This window comes from Arachis ipaensis, chromosome B7 (genome assembly GCF_059453495.1).
Source record: "Arachis ipaensis isolate K30076 ecotype BB chromosome B7, ASM5945349v1, whole genome shotgun sequence".
In the NCBI taxonomy this organism is placed as follows: domain Eukaryota; kingdom Viridiplantae; phylum Streptophyta; class Magnoliopsida; order Fabales; family Fabaceae; genus Arachis; species Arachis ipaensis.
This window is the reverse complement of record NC_142442.1, coordinates 99,806,125-99,829,250: the sequence shown is the minus strand read 5'-3', so window position 1 is coordinate 99,829,250 and position 23,126 is coordinate 99,806,125. Positions and strand designations below refer to the sequence as shown.

Here is a 23,126-nt window from a genome sequence, read left to right as displayed (position 1 = left end):
CCTGTCAATAAGAAGTGAGTAGTTATATATCTGCATAAAACCCCATGAGCTACCAACAATACTCTGCTAACATGAGCATTCTCTTTTGTTTTCATTCTTTCTTCTTAATAATTCTTTTCTTGCTTGGGGACAAGCAAGTTTTAAGTTTGGTGTTGTGATGACAAGTCATCTTAGCCTAGTTTCACTAGTCTTTTTCCTTTGTTTTCATTTAGTTTTATGCACTTTCTTAACCACAAGTAAGCCAATTGGGTGAAATATCATGTTTCCTTAGATTCAATCAACTATGGATGAATTGATGTATTTTCATGAGTTTTTGTGCCATAATTGCTCATGTGACAAGAAGAAGAACAACTCTCATGATTATGGCATAGCTTTGATACAATTGTTGGTTGATGATAGGTGCAATAAAGCTTGGAAGAAGGTTGAGGAAAAGGGGATAGCAAGAGGCAAGAGGAAGGACTCACGTTTGAGCCAAAGTTTGCCTCAAACTTGGACTCAAACGTGAGGAAGAGTGCAACCACACCCTGGAGGCAAGCCAAGTTTGCGCCAACGTTTGCCTCAAACGTTGAGGCAAACGTTGGCTGAAGAAGAAGTCAAGGGAAGGGCCAACGTTTTCGCCAACGTTTGCCTCAAACGTGAGGTCAAACATTGGCGCCACAAGAACAAGCAAAAGCACCCCTGGAGCAGACCAACGTTTGCGCCAACGTTTGCCTCAAACGTGAGGTCAAACGTTGGCGCCATAGAAGCAAAGAAGAGCACCTCTGTTTGATGCATTGAGTGAGCCACGTTTGCACCAACGTTTGCCTCAAACGTTAGGCCAAACGTTGGCCAAAAGAGTAGCATGGGGGAACCACGTTTGAGCTCACATTTGACCTCAAACGTTGGCTCAAACGTGGAAGACAGCAACTTGGCCGAGCTGCATAATGTCACACAAGGGATGTTTGAGTCAATGTTTGCCTCAAACATTGACTCAAACGTGAATGGTTCATGGCCCGGTTCACTAATGGATTTCTTCCCAACACCAAGAACAATCAACGGAGGCTATTATCAACCCAATTCCATCAAGACTAAAGGCCCAATTCAAGGCTTAATGATGATTTGAAGAAAGTGTATAAATAGCTTAGGATTTGAAGTTTTAGGGGAGCATTTCTTTTTAGAGTCTTATTTAAGAATTTTCATAGTATTCACAGTAGAGAGCTTTTGGGTTTTGAGCTATTTGGAGATTTTGTATCTTGGGTGTTGAAGAATTGAGGAAATTCTGTCTCAATCTCACCTTGAGATCTCTCTGTTTTCTTTACTACATTTTTTGAGAAATCAATATTTGAGTTCCTTTCTTCTACTGCTGGATCTTTACTTTTCTTACAATTGAATTCTAAATTTGGATCTAAGAAGGCATTGAGATCTAGACTTGGTTATCTAGTCTCTTGGGTCCTGAGATCTATTGGTTTTCATTTCAATTTCCTTGTTTCGTTGCTACACCAAGTTTATTTTCATTTTTCTTTGAGATCCGGTTTAGTTGAATCCATCTGTTACATTTCTGTTTGTTGAATTTTACTTTTCCTTGTTTGATTTCTGCAAATCCACTTCCCAATTCCCTTTATAATTCAAGCAATTTACATTTCTTGCACTTTAAGATTCTGCAATTTACATTTCTTGCGTTCTAAGTTTCTGCCATTTTAATTTCTTGTTCTTTAAGATTCCGCTCTTTTTCTTTTTGTTCCCTTTAATTTCCTGCAAATCACCCACTCCCCTTTATATTCTATGCAATTTAATTCCTGTCAACACAATTTCACACAATCAACACTTGTTTGCTTGACTAATTCAACCACCAAACTAAAGTTGCTCAATCCTTCAATCCTTGTGAGATCGACCTCACTCCCGTTAGTTTTATAACTTGATGCGACCCGGTACACTTGCCGGTGAGTTTTGTGTCGGATCATTTTCCACTCATCATGTAGTAGTTTAAAATTTGGAAAAGAAGAAATTACAATCCAGAATGTATCAGAATTCAAGTTAAATAGAAAAATTGTCATTATGCCATGGTTAGAAAGTTAGAGGAAAGTAAAAAAGAAAAAATCAGAAAAGAGATTTTGAAAAGGTTAGTAATGTTAGAATTGGAAAAAGAAGTTATTAAATTAAAATTAGTGAGTCAGTAAAATGTGGGTTAAGGTAAGTGGCATAAAGAAAATATTTCATATAACAAGGATTCACAATTATGACTAAAAATAACTCAAAACCTAACAAGGAAAATAGGGTGATGTTGATTCACAGAGATATAAAGAAATCAAGAATTGGAATCAGAATATCACAGATGCAGTTTATAAACCAGGAAATCAAAGAGGATAAGAAAGTCTGCCATAGCATTCATGAAATGGTTTGGGTAAGGCAGAGGACAACAGAGTTTAGATTGCCAAACCAAAACATGAATGAAAATAATTCACAAAAAATTTGGGCAGCATTCCGGCTAAAATTGGATTGTCCCGGAAAATAAACAGCAAACAAGGCAGTTCATATGAATTAAAAACTTGCTGCAGGTATCTATAATTAATAGAAACATGAAAATTCAGAGTAACAAGCAGCAAATGTAGGAAATCACAGCATATGAACAAGGTCACAGGAATAGCAGAATTGCAGTTAGGATAAAACAGAAGCATGAACAGTGCAAGTAAACAGACCTAGATCTACTAACCACAGCCTAAGCTACCTAACAACCTAAAAATCCACTACAGCATGCATATCTATCTATCCTAATTATGAACAGAAACAGAAAAAATTGTAAAATAACTGCGAAGGATAGGAAGGCGGCGTTCATCAGAACCTGGTAGGCGTGAGGAGTAGAACGGGGTAAGAAAGCGGCTGGGTGGTGGCTGCGGCGGCGTCCGGCACGGTGGAGGGGTACGGCGGCGCGGTGGGGTAATGGGGATAGGGTTTAGGGTAATTGATAGAGGAAGGGAGGGGGGTTGCGGGTGGGTGGCGGAGGGGCGCGGCTGGATGGCCGACGGTGGTGGGTGGTGGTCGCGGAGGGCAGTGGCGGAGAGGGGAGAAGAGAGGAAGAAAGAAGAAGATAGAAGGGGAGGGGGCAATACGGCGGCGATGTCTGGACGGCGGCGGCGTCTGGGTGGTGGCGCAGTGGTTGCTGGGTGGTGGCTGGGTGGAGGTTGGGAGAAGAAGAAGAAGAGAGGGAGAAGAGGGTTGGGGGGGTTGCGCGACTGATAGGGTTCGCGTGGCTGGGGGGTTATATTTTCGAATCCACGCGGCCGCGTGGGGCCCGCGGTCATGTGGTTGGGGTGAAAATGGGGTTGACGCGATCGCATAGGGCGCACGATCGCGTGAGAGTGGTAGGAGAGGGGGTGACGCGATCGCGTGGGTCGCTGGTGCACGAATTATAAATCACACTTTTTACAACTCGTACTACTAACCAGCAAGTGCACTAGGTCGTCCAAGTAATACCTTACGTGAGTAAGGGTCGATCCCACGGAGATTGTTGGCTTGAAGCAAGCTATGGTTATCTTGTAACTCTCAGTCAGGAAAACAATAAAACAATTCACTTATCAAATTTAATTGCAAGGAATAACAGAGCATGAAATAAATACTTGTTATGCAGTAATGGAGAATGTGTTGGAGTTTTGGAGATGCTTTGTCTACTGAATCTCTACTTTCCTCTGTCTTCTTGTTCACGCATGCACGTCCTCCTATGGCAAGCTGTGTGTTGGTGGATCACCGTTGTCAATGGCTACCATCCATCCTTCCAGTGAAAAGGGTCCAGGTGCGTTGTCACCGCACGGCTAATCATCTACAGGTTCTCAATCATACCGGAATAGGATTTACTATCCTTTTACGTCTGTCACTACGCCCAGCACTCATGTGTTTGAAGTTCATCACAACCATTCAATCCCAGAATCCTACTCGGAATACCACAGACAAGGTTTAGACTTTCCGGATTCTCATGAATGCTGCCATCAATCTAGCTTATACCACGGAGATTCTGATTAAGGAATCTAAGAGATATTCATTCAATCTGATGTAGAACGGAGGTGATTGTCAGACACACGTTCCTGGATTGAGGAAGGTGATGAGTGTCACGGATTATCACCTTCTCCATAATTAGGCGCGAATGGATATCTTAGATAGGAACACGCATGTTTGAATGAAAAACAGAGATACTTGCATTAATTCATCGAGACACAGCAGAGCTCCTCACCCCCAACAATGGAGTTTAGAGACTCATGCCGTCAAAGAGTACAAAGTTCAGATCTAAAAATGTCATGAGATACAAAATAAATCTCTAAAAGTTGTTTAAATACTAAACTAGTAACTTAGGTTTACAGAAAATGAGTAAACTATGATAGATGGTGCAGAAATCCACTCCTGGGGCCCACTTGGTGTGTGCTGGGGCTGAGACTAAAGCTTCTCACATGCATAGGGCTGTTTTGGGCATTCAACGCCAGCTTTGGATCCAATTCTGGCGTTGAACTCCAACTCCTAACTTGTTTCTGGCGCTGGACGCCAGACAGCAGCATGGAACTGGTGTTGAACGCCATTTTACGTCCTCTATCCTTGAGCGAAGTATGGACTATTATATATTTCTAGAAAGCCCTGGAGGTCTACTTTCCAACGCAATTGGAAGCGCGCCATTTGGAGTTCTGTAGCTCCAGAAAATCCACTTTGAGTGCAGGGAGGTCAGAATCCAATAGCATCAGCAGTCCTTTTTCAGCCTGAATCAGATTTTTGCTCAGCACCCTCGATTTCAGCCAGAAAATACCTGAAATCATAGAAAAACACACAAACTCATAGTAAAGTCCAGAAATATGAATTTTGCCTAAAAGCTACTGAAAATAAACTAAAAACTAACTAAAACACACTAAAAACTATATGAAATTAACCACAAAAAGCGTATAAAATATCCGCTCATCACAACACCAAACTTAAACTGTTGCTTGTCCTCAAGCAACTAGATAAATAAAATAGAATACAAATAATTTAAGAAGCAGTAATATCTCAGAGTTTTTGAGTGAAGCTCAGATTCTAATTAGATGAGCGGGACTAGTAGCTTTTTGCTTCTGAACAGTTTTGGCATCTCACTTTATCCATTGAAGCTCAGAGTGATTGGCATCTATAGGAACTCAGAATTTAGATAGTGATATTGATTCTCCTAGTTTAGTATGTTGATTCTTGAACACAGCTACTTTATGAGTCTTGGCCGTGGCCCTAAGCACTTTGTTTTCCAGTATTACCACCGGATACATAAATGCCACATACACATAATTGGGTGAACCTTTTCAGATTGTGACTCAGCTTTGCTAAAGTCCCCAATTAGAGGTGTCCAGGGTTCTTAAGCACACTCTTCTTTTTGCTTTGGACCTTGACTTTAACCGCTCAGTCTCAAGTTTTCACTTGACACCTTCACGCCACAAGCACATGGTTAGGGACAGCTTAGTTTAGCCGCTTAGGCCGGGATTTTATTCCTTTAGGCCCTCCTATCCACTGATGCTCAAAGCCTTGGGATCCTTTTTATTTACCCTTGCCTTTTGGTTTTAAGGGTTATTGGCTTTTTCTGCTTGCTTTTTTCTTTTTCTTTCTATGTTTTTTTTTTCTGCAAGCTTTGTTCTTTGCTGCTTTTTCTTGCTTCAAGAATCATTCTTATGATTTTTCAGATTATCAATAACATGTCTCATGTTCATCATTCTTTCAAGAGCCAACATATTTAACAGTCTTAAACATCAAATTCAAAAGACATATGCACTGTTCAAGCATTCATTCAGAAGACAGAAAGCATTGCCACCACATGTAAATAATTAGAATGTTCTTATTAAAAACTCGAAAATTATTGCCTCTTATTCTAAAGAAATTCTTCTATTTTTTTCATGTTAGATGATGACGAGAAAATTCAATTATAGCTTAATTGGAGATAAAATCAAAAATATAGATACTAATTACTACTATATGACTCCTAAGGTAAAACTAGAATAAGAACAGTTATCACAGAGTGAAGGCTAAGATTGGAATTTAACAACCTTTGTTCTGGGGAGTGGATGTTCCTCAAATCTGTGGGGTGCTTGGTCCTTCAAGACATAATTTCTGGCGCTTCAATTCCCTTAAGTCGCGCCCTTGCTCCTCCTGTTCTTTAATCAAATAGCAAAGAATGCTACTTTGTTCCTTCCGTTCTTTCATTATTTGTTCCATAGCTTCTTGCATCTTGGTAGCTGATGTTTCAAGATACTCCCAGTATTCAGAATGAGGGATTTCTGGGAGAAATTCCTGTGTTTTCTTCTTAATGGGGTCATCCTGTGCTTGTTATTTTTCCATTGATGCTTTGGTGATTGGTCGCTCAATTGAGATATACTCAGTTATTCCCATCCTTACTCCAGCGTCCTTGCAGAGCATAGAAATCAATCTTGGATAAGCCAACCTAGTATCTTTGGAATTTTTGTTTGCAATTTTGTAAAATTCAGTTGAAATCAGTAGATGAACTTCCACTTCTTTTCCCGTCATGATGCAATGGATCATCACTGCTCTTCTAATAGTGACTTCAGAACGGTTGCTAGTGGGCAGCAGAGAATGCCCAATGAAATCCAGCCATCCTCTGGCGACTGGTTTGAGATCTTCTCTTTTGAGTTGATTTGGAACACCCTTTGTGCTGGTGGTCCACCTGGCTCCAGGGATACATATATCCTCTAGAATCTTATCCAGGCCCTTGTCTATTCTCATCATTCTCCTATTGAAGGAGTCTGGATCATCTTTCAGCTGAGGTAGCTTTAAGATTTCCCTGATCTTGTCAGGGTGGGTATGAACAATCTTTCCTCTGACCACGGTCCGATAGTCATAGATAGCAGATCCAGATAGTTTTTGCCTATCTGTATGCCACATATTAGCATAGAACTCCTGGACCATATTCCTTCCCACTTTCGTTTCAGGATTGGCTAGGATCTCCTAGTTCCTGATTCAAATTTGCTCCTGGATCTCCGGATATTCGTCTTCTTTCAGATCGAATCTAACTTCCGGGATTACTGATCTTAGACCCATTATTTTGTAATAATGGTCTGAACGTTCTTTAGTTAGGAATTTCCCTTTATTCCAAAGTGGTTTTGGAACACTCTCTTTCTTGCCTCTTGGAGTGGGTTGTTTTCCTTTAGGAGCCATGATCTTAGTGATCACAGATAAGCACACCAAACTTAGAGGTTTGCTTGTCCCTAAGCAAAAGAAAAGAAAGGAGAGGGAGAGAAGGAGAGCTAGGTGCAATGGTGGATGGGAGGGGAGGGAGGCCGAACCCATATTTAAAGGGAGAGGTGGGTGGGTTTTCGAAAAATAGGGAGAAAGATAAGATAGAAGATACGATTTTTAGAAAAAAATATGATAAGAAAAGATATGATTTAAAATTGGAAAGATATGAAAGATATTTGAAAAAGATAGATTTGAAATTTTGAAAAAGATAGTATGGAGATTTGAAAAAGATATTGCTTAGTTGAAAAGAATTTTGAATGAAAAGAGAGATTTGTTTTGAACATTTTGAAAAAGAGTTGAGTTGGAAAAAAAAGGATTTATGCTTATGGATTAAGATACATTTAATATTTTTAAAGAAGGGTTTTTAGAAATTAGGGATTTTAGAAATCAGGGTTCTTAACATGTTTATGCAAGAAATCATGAATTGGAACATGAAAATTAGGATTAAAATGAAAAATATGAAAAAAAAATGAATTTACCTCCTCCCCACCATCCTGGCGTTTGAACGCCCAAAGGCTGCATGTTTTGGGCGTTCAACGCCCAAATGCTGCTTCTCCTGGGCGTTCAACGCCCAGCTGCTGCTTATTTCTGGCGCTGAACGCCAGGAAGTCCTTTGTTACTGGGCATTTTTCTGAACGCCCAGAATGCTATAAATCTGGTGTTAAACGCCCAGAAAGAGCTTCTTTCTGGCGTTCAATGCCCAGATGGCTATCCTTACTGGCGTTCAACGCCCAGTGGATGCTTCTGTTGGGCGTTGAACGCCCAAAACAAACTTTTACAGGCGTTTTCTTACCAGTGAGCTCTTTTTCTCTGTTTTGCATGCAGAATCCTTCTGTAACCCTGTGAACTTATACAATTGATTCTTTACCTTAGGATCAATGAACTTTATATAAACAAATAAAATCAAGAATAGGGCAAAATGCTTAGAGGAAGTGATGCCCATGGCTGGGTTGCCTCCCAGCAAGCGCTTCTTTATTGTCTTTAGCTGGACCTTGCTGAGCTTTTAATCTAGCTTCAGCCTTCAGCACTCTTGCTCAACATTGCCTTCAAGATAGTGCTTGATTCTCTGTCCATTAACAATGAACTTCTTATCAGAATTAATATCTTGAAGCTCCACATAACCATATGGTGATACACTTGTAATCACATATGGTCTCCTCCACCGGGACTTTAGTTTCCCGGGGAATAGCCTGAGCCTAGAGTTAAACAACAGAACCTTTTGTCCTGGTTCAAAGATTCTAGATGACAGCTTCTTGTCATGCCATTTTTTTAGTTTTCTTTATAAAGCTTGGCATTTTCGAAAGCAGTGCATCTGAATTCCTCTAGTTCATTTAGCTAGAGCAATCTTTTTTCTCCAGCTAATTTGGCATCAAAGTTTAGGAATCTGGTTGCCCAGTAGGCTTTATGTTCCAGTTCCACGGGCAGGTGACATGCCTTACCATACACCAGTTGGTATGGAGAGGTCCCTATAGGAGTCTTGAATGCTGTTCTGTATGCCCACAGAGCATCATCCAAGCTTCTTGCCCAATCCTTTCTATGGGTACTTACAGTCCGTTCTAGGATTCTTTTTAGCTCTCTGTTAGAGACTTCAGCTTGTCCATTAGTCTGTGGATGATATGGAGTCGCCACCTTGTGGCGAATCCCATACCGAACCATGGCAGAGTAAAGCTGTTTGTTGCAGAAGTGAGTGCCCCCATCACTGATTAGTACTCTAGGGACCCCAAACCTACTGAAGATATATTTCTGGAGGAACTTCAGCACTATTTTAGTATCATTGGTCGGTGTGGCAACGGCCTCTACCCATTTTGATATGTAGTCAATGGCCACCAGAATATAAGTGTTTGAGTACGATGGTGGAAAAGGTCCCATGAAGTCAATTCCCCATACGTCAAACAACTTAATCTCCAAGATTCCTTGTTGAGGCATGGCGTAACCATGAGGCAGATTACCAGCTCTTTGGCAACTGTCACAGTTATGTACGAACTCTCTGGAATCTTTATAGAGTGTGGGCCAATAGAAGCCACATTGGATGACCTTGGTGGCTGTTCGCTCACCTCCGAAATGGCCTCCATATTGTGATCCATGGCAATGCCATAGAATCCTCTGTGCTTCTTCTCTAGGCACACATCTCCGGATTATTCCATCTGCACATCTCTTAAAGAGATAGGGTTTATCCCACAAGCAGTACTTTGCCTCAGTAATTATTTTTTTCTTTTGTTGCCTGTTGTACTCTTTGGGTATGAACCTTGCAGCTTTATAGTTTGCAATGTCTGCAAACCATGGTGTTTCCTGAATGGCAAATAAATGCTCATTCGGAAAAGTCTCAGAGATCTCTGGAGAGGGGAGGGACGTCCCTTCTTCTGGCTCTATCCGGGACAGATGATCAGCCACTTGGTTCTCTGTCCCTTTTCTGTCTCTTATTTCTATATCAAACTCTTGCAGAAGTAACACCCATCTTATGAGCCTGGGTTTTGAATCCTGCTTTGTGAGTAGATATTTGAGAGCAGCATGGTCAGTATACACAATCACCTTTGATCCTACCAAGTATGATCTAAACTTGTCAATGGCATAAACCACTACAAGTAATTCTTTTTCTGTGGTTGTGTAGTTCTTCTGGGCATCATTTAAAACATGGCTAGCATAATAAATGACGTGCAGAAGTTTGTCATGCCTCTGCCCCAGCACTGCACCAATGGCGTGATCACTGGCATCACACATTAGCTCAAATGGTAATGTCCAGTCTGGTGCAGAAATAACTGGTGCTGTGACCAGCTTGGCTTTCAGCGTTTCAAACGCCTGCAGACACTCTGTGTCAAACACAAATGGCGTGTCAGCAGCTAGCAGATTGCTCAGAGGTTTTGCGATTTTTGAAAAATCCTTTATAAACCTCCTATAGAATCCTGCATGCCTCAGAAAGCTTCTGATTGCCTTAACATTGGCAGGTGGTGGTAATTTTTCAATTACCTCTATTATTTCTTGATCCACCTCTATTCCCTTGTTTGAAATTTATGCCCAAGGACAATCCCTTCAGTCACCATAAAGTGACATTTTTCCCCGTTTAAAACCAGGTTGGTCTCTTGGCATCTTTTCAGAACTAGTTTCAGGTGATCAAGACAGGAGCTGAATGAGTCTCCATATATTGAGAAGTCATCCATGAAGACTTCCAGAAATTTTTCCACCATATCAGAGAAAATAGAGAGCATGCATCTCTGGAAGGTTGCAGGCGCATTACACAGCCCAAATGGCATCCTTCTATAAGCAAACACTCTAGATAGACATGTGAATGCTATTTTCTCTTGATCATGGGGATCTACTGCAATCTGGTTATAGCCTGAGTAGCCATCCAAAAAGCAGTAATAATTATGACCTTCCAGTCTTTCTAGCATCTGGTCTATGAATGGTAAAGGAAAATGATCCTTTCTGGTGGCTGTGTTGAGCCTTCTGTAGTCAATACACATGCGCCACCCTGTAACTGTTCTTGTAGGAACCAGTTCATTCTTTTCATTATGAACCACTGTCATGCCTCCCTTTTTGGGGATAACTTGGACAGGGCTCACCTAGGGGCTGTCAGAAATAGGATAAATAATCTCAGCCTCCAGTAATTTGGTGACCTCTTTCTGCACCACTTCCTTCATGGTTGGATTTAGCCGCCTCTGTGGTTGAACCACTGGTTTAGCATTATCCTCCAATAAGATTTTGTGCATGCATCTGGCTGGGCTTATGCCCTTAAGGTCACCTATGGACCATCCAAGAGCTGTCTTGTGTGTCCTTAGCACTTGAATAAGTGCTTCCTCTTCCTGTGGATTTAAAGCAGAGCTTATGATCACTGGAAAAGTGTCATCTTCTCCCAGAAATGCATATTTCAGGGATGGTGGTAATGGTTTGAGCTCAGGTTTAGGAGGTTTTTCCTCTTCCATAGGAAATTTCAGAGGCTCTTTCATTTCCTCTGAATCCTCCAAATCAGGCTGAACATCTTTGAAGATGTCTTCCAACTCTGATTCGAGACTCTCAGCCATGTTGATCTCTTCTACCAAAGAGTCAATAAGATCAACTTTCATGCAATCTTTTGATGTGTCTGGATGCTGCATGGCTTTGACAGCATTCAACTTAAACTCATCCTCATTGACTCTCAGGGTTATTTCCCCTTGTTGGACATCAATGAGAGTTTGTCCAGTTGCTAGGAAGGGTCTTCCTAGAATGAGAGTAGCACTCTTGTGCTCCTCCATTTTCAGTACTACAAAGTCAGTGGGAAAGGTGAATGGCCCAACTCTGACAATCATGTCTTCAATCACGCCTGATGGGTATTTAATGGAGCCATCAGCAAGTTGGAGACATATCCGGGTTGGTTTAACTTCTTCAGTTAAACCAAGCTTTCTGATAGTGGATGCAGGTATTAGGTTGATGCTTGCCCCAAGATCACATAAAGCTGTCTTGGTGCAATTACCTTCTAATGTGCATGGTGTCAGAAAACTCCCAGAGTCTTTAAGCTTTTCAGAAAAGCTTTTCAGAATGACTGCACTGCATTCTTCAGTGAGAAGAACTCTTTCAGTTTCTCTCCAATCCTTCTTATGACTTAAGATCTCTTTCATGAACTTGGCATAAGAAGGTATTTGCTCAAGTGCCTCTGCAAATAGAATCTTTATTTCAAGAGTCCTGAGATAATCTGCAAAGCGAGCAAATTGCTTATCCTGCTCCTCTTGGCGGAGTTTTTGAGGATAAGGTATCTTGGCTTTATATTCCTCAACCTTAGTTTCTGTAAATTTATTTCCTACAGAAGTGGTTGAAGAAGCCTTTTTAGATGGGTTGTTATCAGCACTTGTGTGTGTCTGATCCCTCACTGGCAATTGAGTGCCAGAGTTAGAAGCTGGAGTGATGTTAGACGCCAGCTCCCCATCTGTTCCTGGCGTTTGAATGCCAGAACTGAGCTTCTTTTGGGCATTCAACACCAGATCCTTGCTTATTTCTGGCATTGAACGCCAGTCCTGAGCATGGTCTGGGCGTTCATCGCCAGCCTTCCACCCAACTTCTGGCATTTTAGTGCCAGAATTATTTTTCCCTGGGCTCTTACTGTCCTCAGATGGATTTTGGGTGGTTCGCTCATTTCTTGGTTTCCTACTGCCTTGAAGTGGGGTATTTAGTGCTTTCCCACTTCTTAATTGAACTGCTTAGCATTCCTCTGTTATTTGTTTTGACAGCTGCTACTTTGTTTGCTTTAATTGTACTTCCATGTTTATATTAGCCATCCTTGTCTCTTGTAGTTTATCCTTGAATTCAGCTAGCTGCTTTGTTAGAAAATCCAATTGTTGATTGAATTCAGCAGCTTGCTCTGCAAGACTGAGTTCAGCAGTTACTGTTTTAGCCTCTTCTTTCATGGAAGGGTCACTGCTTAAGTACAGATGCTGATTTCTAGCAACTGTATCAATGAGCTCTTGAGCTTCTTCAATTGTCTTTCTCATGTGGATAGATCCACCAGCTGACAATCTAAAGAGATCTGAGCTCTTTCTGTAAGCCCATAATAGAATATGTCTAACTGAACCCACTCTGAAAACATTTCAGAGGGGCATTTTCTTAGCATCTCTCTGTATCTCTCCCAGGCATCATAAAGAGATTCATTATCTCCTTGTTTAAAGCCTTGGATGTACAACCTTAGCTGTGTCATCCATTTTAGAGGGAAGTATTGATTTAGGAATTTTTCTGTCAGCTGTTTCTATGTCCTTATGCTAGCTTTAGGCTGGTTATTTAACCACCTCTTGGCTTGGTCTTTTACAGCAAATGGAAATAGTAATAATCTGTAGACATCCTGATCTACTTCTTTTTCATGTACTGTGTCAGCAATTTTTAAAAACTGTGCCAGAAACTCTGTAGGTTCTTCTTGTGGAAGGCCGGAATACTAGCAGCTTTGCTGCACCATGATAATGAGCTGAGGATTCAGCTCAAAGCTACTGACTCCAATGGAGGGTATACAGATACTACTCCCATATGAAGCAGTAGAGGGGTTAGCATATGACCCCAGAGTCCTCCTGGACTGTTCATTTCCACTTAGATCCATGATGGAGAAAGGAAGATGATGTACAATAAAAAAATGTATTATTTATTTATTTATTTATTTATTTATTTATTTAATTATTTCGAAAATAAATTAAAATAAAATAAATAAAAATAGGTGAAGATTTTCGAAAAAAATGAGGAGAGAGAAAGCGGTCAGGAAGTTTTGAAAAAGATATGAATTGAAAAAGATTTTAAATTTTGAAAAAAAAAATCTGAATTTTAAAAATAATTTTCGAAAATTTGTTTTAAAAATAGAGAGAAAATATATTTTTGAATTTAAGGAGGAGAGAGAGAAACAATAAGATAGCCCAAGATTTAAAATTTTTCGATCTAATGCTCCTCGTTTTCGAAAATTTTGGAGGGAAATACCAAGGAACACCAAACTTAAAAATTTTAAGATCAAGACGCAAGGAGAACTCAAGAACACTTTGAAGACTCACAAGAACAAAAGAACATGAAGAAAGAACACTAAACTAAAATTTTCGAAAAACAAAGAAAAATCAACAAGAAAACACCAAACATAAAGTTTGTCACAAGATTTATTCAAAGAAAAATTATTTTTGAAAAACATTTTGAAAATAAGATAGCCAATTACTAAGAACATAAGCACCACGCTCTAACCAATTGAGCTATAAATTTAAAGTGTTTTAACAAGGTATAAATAATAAAAGACTCTAAACCAAAAAGACAAATTTTTTTCCTAATCTAAGCAACAAAATAAACCGTCAGTTGTCCAAACTCAAACAATCCCCGGCAACGGCGCCAAAAACTTGGTGCACGAATTATAAATCACACTTTTTACAACTCGTACCACTAACCAGCAAGTGCACTGGGTCGTCCAAGTAATACCTTACGTAAGTAAGGGTCGATCCCACGGAGATTATTGGCTTGAAGCAAGCTATGGTTATCTTGTAACTCTCAGTCAGGAAAACAATAAAACAATTCACTTATCAAATTTGATTGCAAGGAATAACGGAGCATGAAATAAATACTTGTTATGTAGTAATGGAGAATGTGTTGGAGTTTTAGAGATGCTTTGTCTTCTGAATCTCTGCTTTCCTCTGTCTTCTTGTTCACGCATGCACGTCCTCCTATGGCAAGCTGTGTGTTGGTGGATCACCGTTGTCAATGGCTACCATCATCCTTCCAGTGAAAAGGGTCCAGGTGCGCTGTCACCGCATGGCTAATCATCTGCAGGTTCTCAATCATACCGGAATAGGATTTACTATCCTTTTGCGTCTGTCACTACGCCCAGCACTCGTGAGTTTGAAGTTAGTCACAGCCATTCAATCCCAGATTCCTACTCAGAATACCACAGAGAAGGTTTAGACTTTTCGGATTCTCATGAATGCTGCCATCAATCTAGCTTATACCACGGAGATTCTGATTAAGGAATCTAAGAGATATTCATTCAATCTGATGTAGAACGGAGGTGATTGTCAGACACACGTTCATGGATTGAGGAAGGTGATGAGTGTCACGGAATGCTTGTTCTGGGTGTTCAACGCCCATATACAGCATATTTCTGGCATTGAACGCCAGCTCCATGCTTGTTTCTGGCGTTCAGTGCCAGTTCTTCTCAAGGTGTATACCTGGCATTTGAATGCCAGGATGTTGCTTATTTCTGGCGTTCAACGCCAGATCCATGCTCTGTTCTGGTGTTGAACGCCAGCCAGATGCTCCTTACTGGCGTTTAAACGCCAGTAAGTCCTTCCTCTAGGATGTGATTTTTCTTCTGCTTTTTTTGATTCTGTTTTTAATTTTTGGATTTATTTTGTAACTCCACATGATCATGAACCTAATAAAACATGAAAGAACAATAAAAATAAAAATAAAATTAGATAAATAATAATTGGGTTGCCTCCCAACAAGCACTTCTTTAATGTCAATAGCTTGACAGTGGGCTCTCACGGAGCCACACAGGTGATCAGGTCAATTTTATAGACTTCCAACACCAAACTTAGAGTTTGGCTGGGGCCTCCCAACACCAAACTTAGAGTTTGATTGTGGGGGCTTTATTTGACTCTGTACTAAGAGAAGCTTGTCATGCTTCTTCTGCATGGTTACAGAAGGAGATCCTTGAGTTTTAAACACAAGGTTGTCTTCGTTAAATTGAAGGATCAATTCTCCTCTGTCCACATCAATCATAGCTTTTGCTGTGGCTAGGAAGGGTCTTCCAAGAATGATGGATTCATCCTCATCCTTCCCAGTGTCTAGGAAATGAAATCAGCAGGGATGTAAAGGCCTTCAACCCATACTAACACATCCTCTACTTGTCCATAAGCCTATTTCATGGATTTGTCTACCATCTCTAATGAGAATTTGGCAGCCTGTACCTCAAGGATTCCCAGTTTCTCCATTACAGAGAGTGGCATGAGGTTTATGCCTGACCCCAGGTCACACAGAGTCTTCTCAAAGGTCATGGTGCCTATGGTACAATGTATTAAGAACTTTCCAGGATCCTGTTTCTTCTGAGGTAATGTCAATTGATCCAGATCACTCAGTTTATTGATGAGCAAGGGAGGTTCATCTTCCCAAGTCTCATTACCACATAATTTGGCATTCAGCTTCATGATTTCACCAAGGTACTTGACAACTTGCTCTTCAGTAACATCCACATTCTCTTCAGAAGAAGAATACTCATCAGAGCTCATGAAGGGCATAAGGAGGTTCAATGGAATCTCTATGGTCTCTAGATGAGCCTCAGATTCCTTTGGTTCCTCAGAGGGGAACTCCTTCTTGCTTGAGAGACGTCCCATGAGGCTATCCTCAGTGGGGTTTACATCCTCTCTGTCCTCCATGCATTCGGCCATATTGATTATATCAATGGCCTTGCACTCTCTTTTTGGATTCTCTTCAGTGTGGCTTGGGAGAGTACTAGGAGGTGTTTCAGTGATTTTCTTACTCAGCTGGCCCACTTGTGCCTCCAAATTTCTTATGGAGGACCTTATTTCACTCATGAAACTTAGAGTAGCCTTGGACAGATCAGAGACTAAGTTTGCTAGATTAGAGGTATTTTGTTCAAAATTCTCTGTCTGTTGCTGAGAAGATGATGGAAAAAGCTTGCTATTACTGAGCCTGTTTCTTCCACCATTATTAAAGCCTTGTTGAGGCTTTTGTTGATCCTTCCATGAGAAATTTGGATGATTTCTCCATGATGAATTATAGGTGTTTCCATAAGGTTCATCCATGTAATTTACCTCTGCTATTGCAGGGTTATCAAGATCATAAGCTTCTTCTTCAGAAGATGCCTCTTTAGTACTATTGGATGCATTTTGCCATCCATTCAGACTTTGGGAGATCATGTTGACTTGCTGAGTCAACACTTTGTTCTGAGCCAATATGGCATTCAGAGCATCAATTTTAAGAACTTCCTTCTTCTGAGGCGTCCCATTATTCACGGAATTTCTCTCAGAAGTATACATGAATTGATTATTTGCAACCATGTCAATAAGTTCTTGAGCTTCTGCAGGCATTTTTTTTAGGTGAATAGATCCACCTGCAGAATGGTCCAGCGACATCTTGGAGAACTCAGATAGACCATAATAGAATATATCCAGAATGGTCCATTCTGAAAGCATGTCAGGAGGACACCTTTTGGTCATCTGCTTGTATCTTTCCCAAGCTTCATAGAGGGATTCACCATCTTTTTTCTTGAAGGTTTGAACATCCACTCTAAGCTTGCTCAGCTTTTGAGGAGGAAAGAACTTAGCCAAGAAGGCCGTGACCAGCTTATCCCAAGAGTTCAGGCTATCTTTAGGTTGTGAGTCTAACCATGTTCTAGCTCTGTTTCTTACAGCAAAAGGGAAAAGCATGAGCCTGTAGACTTCAGGATCTACTCCATTAGTCTTAACAGTCTCACAGATCTGCAGGAATTCAGTTAAAAACTGATAGGGATCTTCTGATGGAAGTCCATGGGATTTGCAGTTCTGTTGCATTAGAGCAACTAATTAAGGTTTCAGCTCAAAATTGTTTGCTCCAATGGTAGGGATTGAGATGCTTCTTCCATCAAACTTGGAAGTAGGTGTAGTATAATCACCAAGCATCCTCCTTGCATTATTATTAATTTTGGTTGCCATCTCCTCTTCTTTTTCGAAAATTTCTGTAAAGTTGTCTCTGGATTGTTGTATTTTAGCTTCTCTCAGTTTCCTCTTCAGAGTCCTTTCAGGTTCAGGGTCTGCTTCAACAAGAATGCTCTTGTCCTTGCTCCTGCTCATATGAAAAAAAAGGAAACAGAAAATAATAATAGGGATCCTTTTTACCACAGTATAGAGGTTCCCTTGTTGTTAGTAAAGGAAGAAAGCGAATAAGAGTGAAGAAGAATGGATAATCCAAACACAAGGGTGAGGATAGAAGCAGAGATATGAGATGAGGAGAAGTGTTAGTAAGTAATTAAATAAATAGAAGAAGATGAGAGGGAGGAGTTTTCGAAAATAATTTTTGAAAAGGGGTTGATGATTTTCGAAAATTAAAGGAGAAGTAAAATTGAAATTAAAATTTAAAATAATTAATTAATTAAAAAGAATTTTTGAAAAAGAGGGATGTATTTTCAAAAATTGGAGAGGGAAGAGTAGTTAGGTGGTTTTGAAAAAGATAAGAAACAAACAAAAAGTCAATTAGTTAGTTGAGAAAAGATTTGAAAATCAATTTTGAAAAGATAAGAAAATAAGAAGTTAGAGAAGATATATTTAAAAATCAAATTTTTGAAAAATTTATGATTTAAAAAGATATGATAGAAAGATTTGATTAAAATTAGCTTTGAAAAAAGATCTGAATTTTTAAAATCAAAATTAATGACTTGACTCACAAGTAATTACAAGATATAATTCTAGAACTTAAAGTTTGAATCTTTCTTAACAGGCAAGTAACAAACTTGTAATTTTTGAATCAAAACATTAATTGTTGATAATATTTTCGAAAATTATGAGATAAAATTAAGAAAAAGATTTTAGAAAAATAATTTTAAAATTTTTAAAAATAAATAAGAAAAATAAAAAAGATTTGATTTTTGAAAAAGATTTTGAAAAAGATAAGATTTTCAAATTGAAAATGTGATTTGACTCATAAGAAACAACTAAATTTTAAAAACTTTTGACTAAATCAAATCAAATTTTCGAAAATTATGAGTGAAATAAGGGAAATATATTTTTTTATTTTTGAATTTTTAATGAAGAGAGAGAAAAACATAAAATTGATAGTGGTACTTGTAAATCTCAGTCAGGTGGATTCAACTGATTTTATGAATTGATAAGTAAAAGATAAATAAAATATAAAATAGGATAGTGGTACTTATGTAATTCATTGGTGAGAATTTCAGATAAGCGTATAGAGATGCTTTCGTCCCTCTGAACCTCTACTTTCCTGCTGTCTTCATCCAATCCTTCTTACTCCTTTCCATGGCAAGCTATATGTTAGGCATCACCGATGTCAATGGCCACCTGTCCTCTCAGTGAAAATGGCCCAATGCGCTGTCACTGCATGGCTAATCATCTGTCGGTTCTCGATCATACTGGAATAGGATTTACTATCCTTTTGCGTCTGTCACTACGCCCAGCACTCGCGAGTTTGAAGCTCGTCACAGTCATTCAATCCCTGAATCCTACTCGGAATACCACAGACAAGGTTTAGACTTTCCGGATTCTCAAGAATGGCCGTCCATGGGTTCTAACTTATACCACGAAGACACTAATAACTCGGACTCGGTCCCCTGTATTAGATAGCCAAGAGATATCCATTCTAGCTTGCTTGTATGTAGAACGGAAGTATTTGTCAGGCATGCGTTCATAAGCGAGAATGATGATGAGCGTCACATAATCATCACATTCATCATGTTCTTGACTGCGAATGAATATCTTAGAAGCGGAATAAGCTTGAATTGAATAGAAAAACAGTAGTACTTTGTATTAATTCATGAGGAACAGCAGAGCTCCACACCTTAATCTATGGAGTGTAGAATGTAACAACCCTAATTTTCGAGTACATGAGATCTTTTCTGAAAGTACGGATTTCTACGGAAGATCAGTAAAGGGAACACCTCTGTTATATCATCAATCATCTCAATCCTCATTATTATGTCATCCTTAAGTTAGAACCTCCTCTGAGGCAAGCCCGATAATGCAATCGCGAAGAACCTAGTTTTTGAACCGTATCGGTTGGCAGTTTTGATTCTGATTTTCATAAATAGTCTCTGTTTGACGAACTGGACTCGATTCATGAGAGGAGAGAGATAATAGTATAATATTATCATTATATTAGTATTAGAAAATGCTTGAATGATATTATAAGGTTACCTAGTCTTTTTTGTTAAAAACAGAAAATCGGTTTAACCGGGTTTACGGTTTACTGGTGCAGCTTAGCACCAGCACTCTCTGATGACTTTAGCAATGCTAAGACCTCATTATTCATGTTTTATTCTCATAATAAATATGTTACTAGTTTCATTTATGCTAGTAGCTCAAAAAATAATTTTTAGAGATGTTTTTATGAGTGTTCCGATACACCTAGTTTTAGTAGTTGTACACCAGAGATATTTTAATATTATTTTAATCCACCTCCAAGCCAACCAATCACAACTCACCTTACACCCCCAAGACCTTCAAGGTTGTCTCATTTCATCATTTTGGCCGAAAATAACAAGAGAGAAAAGAGAGAAACTTTCATGAACACTTAATCTTCAAAGCTTGATTTCTTCTGAACTAAAACTCAAATCAAAATTCCGATTTCACCAAAATGATCCTCTCTTCTTCTTCTACATAACCATATAACATATCAAGGCTGGAAATAAGGTGATATGGCTGTCTCCCTCCCTCTTCAATTCGGTTTTCAAGGAAACATGCTTAAACAAGTATTTTCTTGATGTTCTTCCTTAGATCTCTTGCTTAGCTTGACTTGTGGGCCAAAGATCTTTGATTTCCTGCACGTTTAAGGTGAGGATAACCTTCCTAAGATGCTTCTGAAGTTCGTTTAGTTGATGGTTTAGAGTTTTAAAGTTGTTCTTGATGTGTTTTAGGAGGAAAAAGTGCTTTAAGAACACTTCAAAGAGTAACCGAATTTGGAGTAGCAAATCAAGGTAGGGTGTCACGAAATTAATCTTGAATATTTGTGATTGATTTATGTGAATGTTCTATGATTTGGCTGTGCTAAAAATTGGTTGCATATATGATTGATTCTTGGTGAAAATTTGGTGAAATTTTGATGAAATTTGATGAAATTCAAGCTATGAATGTGTGTTCTTGTGGCTGCTGGAAAACGAAACCCTAGGCCCTAAATTGGGGTTCAATTTGTGTTCAAATCATGTAGAAAAGATGGGATTTTAGTGGCTGGGAATTTATTTTGAATTTTGGTAAAAATCGGTTGCTGAAAAGACTGAAAAACGGGTAAAAATAGAGAAAGAATTTGAAGAATTTACGAAGAACATGAAGAACACTTTGAGTGTGGTGAAGAACATTGAAGAACACCTTTTAGATCTTAGAAAGGGCAAGGAAGTAAATATTTTGGTGTTTGAGGGGTTGTTTTGTAATTTCTGAAAGTTAGGGTGGTTAAAGTAGAAATATTAAAAGTTACCGGGGTAAAAAGTTAATTTTAAAGGTTAAAAGGTAAAGGCAAGGTAATTTTTGAAAATTTAATAATAAAATAATAAATAATAATAAAATATTAAAAAATAATATTTAATTAAAAATAATAAAATAATGCGAAAAAGGAAGTTTTCTGTAAAAGCTTTAGAAAGACAACTTTAAGTGCAGAATCTCATAATTACCTTCATAAAACACTTAGGGAGGCGTAATAACATGTTAGTGAGGCAAAGATAAATAAAAGTTAAAAAGTTAAAAAAAAAAGATAAAAACCAAAGAAAAAGTCTGTAAAATTTTAGTGATAGAAAAACAGACAGAGACTAGTGAACGAACTAGGGCAACTTAGTTAGTACTTGAGTTGCGACTAGGGTTAGGTATTATATGAAAAGTTAAACTGTTTCAGTATAGACTTAATGAACCTATACCTGGGACAGGCTAACTATTCATACCGAAATTTACATAAGCTTTAAATACACATGTTAAACAGAGAAATCAGAGCAGAATAAAGTAACACAGAGCACAGAGTAACCAGAGTAAAGTAAAGAGATACAAAGAGAAAAGAATAATATGATAAAGAGAAATGGTTTGAGCCAGGATATTGTAAAAGTGAAAAATGTAAAGTTTTTACAGTATGATTGAACAGAGAAAGAAAGAGGTACTGCATAAGAATGTGAAAATGATGATGAATAATGAGAATGATGATGAATGATGATAATGAGAATGATTATGTAATGATCTACTGCGTGAAGGCAGTCAGATAGATAGTGGTATGACCACAGAACGTTTTCCAATGTTACGCAGCTATTGAGAGCTGTACCTGCAACTGATAACCTGGGATCACTTGAAGAGGATATTAATTCATACACGGCTAGAATGCTGCACCTGTAAGGCAAGGATTGCTTATAGAGGATATTAATTCATACACGGCTAGAATGCCGCCACCTGTAAGGCAGAGTTTGCTTACAGAGGATATGACGCATACGTCGGTTAGCAAGAACTGTACCTATGCTGACTGGAAAACCATACCCATTTCAGCTGCTTCAGGTTATGTCGGAGCGGGTAGAAACTGACAGATGAGCTCATTACCTGCGCTAGGGCTAGACATGCATCATACTTGGTTGTGCATTTCCTTTGTTATGATTGTGGTATGAATGTATGCTTTCCTTGTTTGTATTCCATTCTCTACGCTTGTGTTATTTTCTTGTATTCTTTTGTTTGTGTTCTGCTATCTATTTTCTCTATCTTCTCTACTTATCTGTGTTTTCTAATTACTGCTTCTTTGTATTCTGCTAATAGTCTGCTAAACAACATAGAATTAATGAACGTAACTAATAACCCCGACCCTACTAAGAACTCCCCAGTTCTTACCCCTTCTCTCTCCCTTCCCCCTTCAGATGGAAGTAAGAGTACCTTACCATAGTTCGCTGATGACCATTCGCAAGAAGAGGATTTTGCTCTAGATAGTCTTCTGAGTCTAGGGTGAATATCGTTCTCTGTTTATATGTATATACTGTGAGACCAGCCAACGTCTGCACCCCGTTCGTATGCGCACTTTAACCTAAATCCTGTGTATGAGATTCCTATTGTGTGGCTACTTCATGAGGTACCAGAGAGACGTCCTGTGGAAAAGTCTGATCGTGCAGAGGAGTAGCAGATGATGTTCTATCTTTTGATGACGTTCCACCTGACTTGAGTTATGAAGACTTAGAACGTACTTTCTCTCGCTTTAATAGTTTAGAGGGACTAGGTGAGTATAGAATCTAGGCTAGCCTAGGTGCCAGCTTAGAGACCTCTTGAACAGGTCAGGACCTGGGATTTTGTATGTATGTATATGTATATAGTTATTATCTAGCTATATCTAGGGGTGTTCTAACTAAAGGACTATACTCTAATAAAGGCTGGATAACTGAATGTTGCTAGCTACTCGTGATGTATTTATGTGTGGTTGTTTATAACTATTTTATCTGTTATTACTTGTGAATTGATTATGAATGATTCCGTCTACTAACCCAAATGTTTTCATTTAAAAAAAAAAAACACCTCACAAATTAACTACGCTTTTAACAACGAATCAGGCTCATATGATAAATAATAGATAATAATTAGGAAGACAAATTGGTAGAGCTCAGTTTCCGGTATGATCTAGACATATTGAAAATTGGATCGTTACAATTTGGTATCAGAGCAGTTCGTTCCCAATAGAGCCTGGGGAGTAGACTGACTATTCTTTATTATATACTCTGTTGTGTGTCTCATGCATATAGGATATCCCAGTGATATATGTTG

General features: G+C 38.9%; 1 non-coding gene across 1 annotated transcript; it reads left to right on the top strand.

The window, feature by feature from the left end:
• The first annotated feature begins 16,844 nt into the window (after positions 1–16,844).
• On the top strand, positions 16,845–16,952 carry LOC148553504 (small nucleolar RNA R71). Its single transcript, XR_015893703.1, has one exon. It is a non-coding gene; the product is annotated as a small nucleolar RNA R71 (small nucleolar RNA).
• The last annotated feature ends 6,174 nt before the right edge of the window (positions 16,953–23,126 follow it).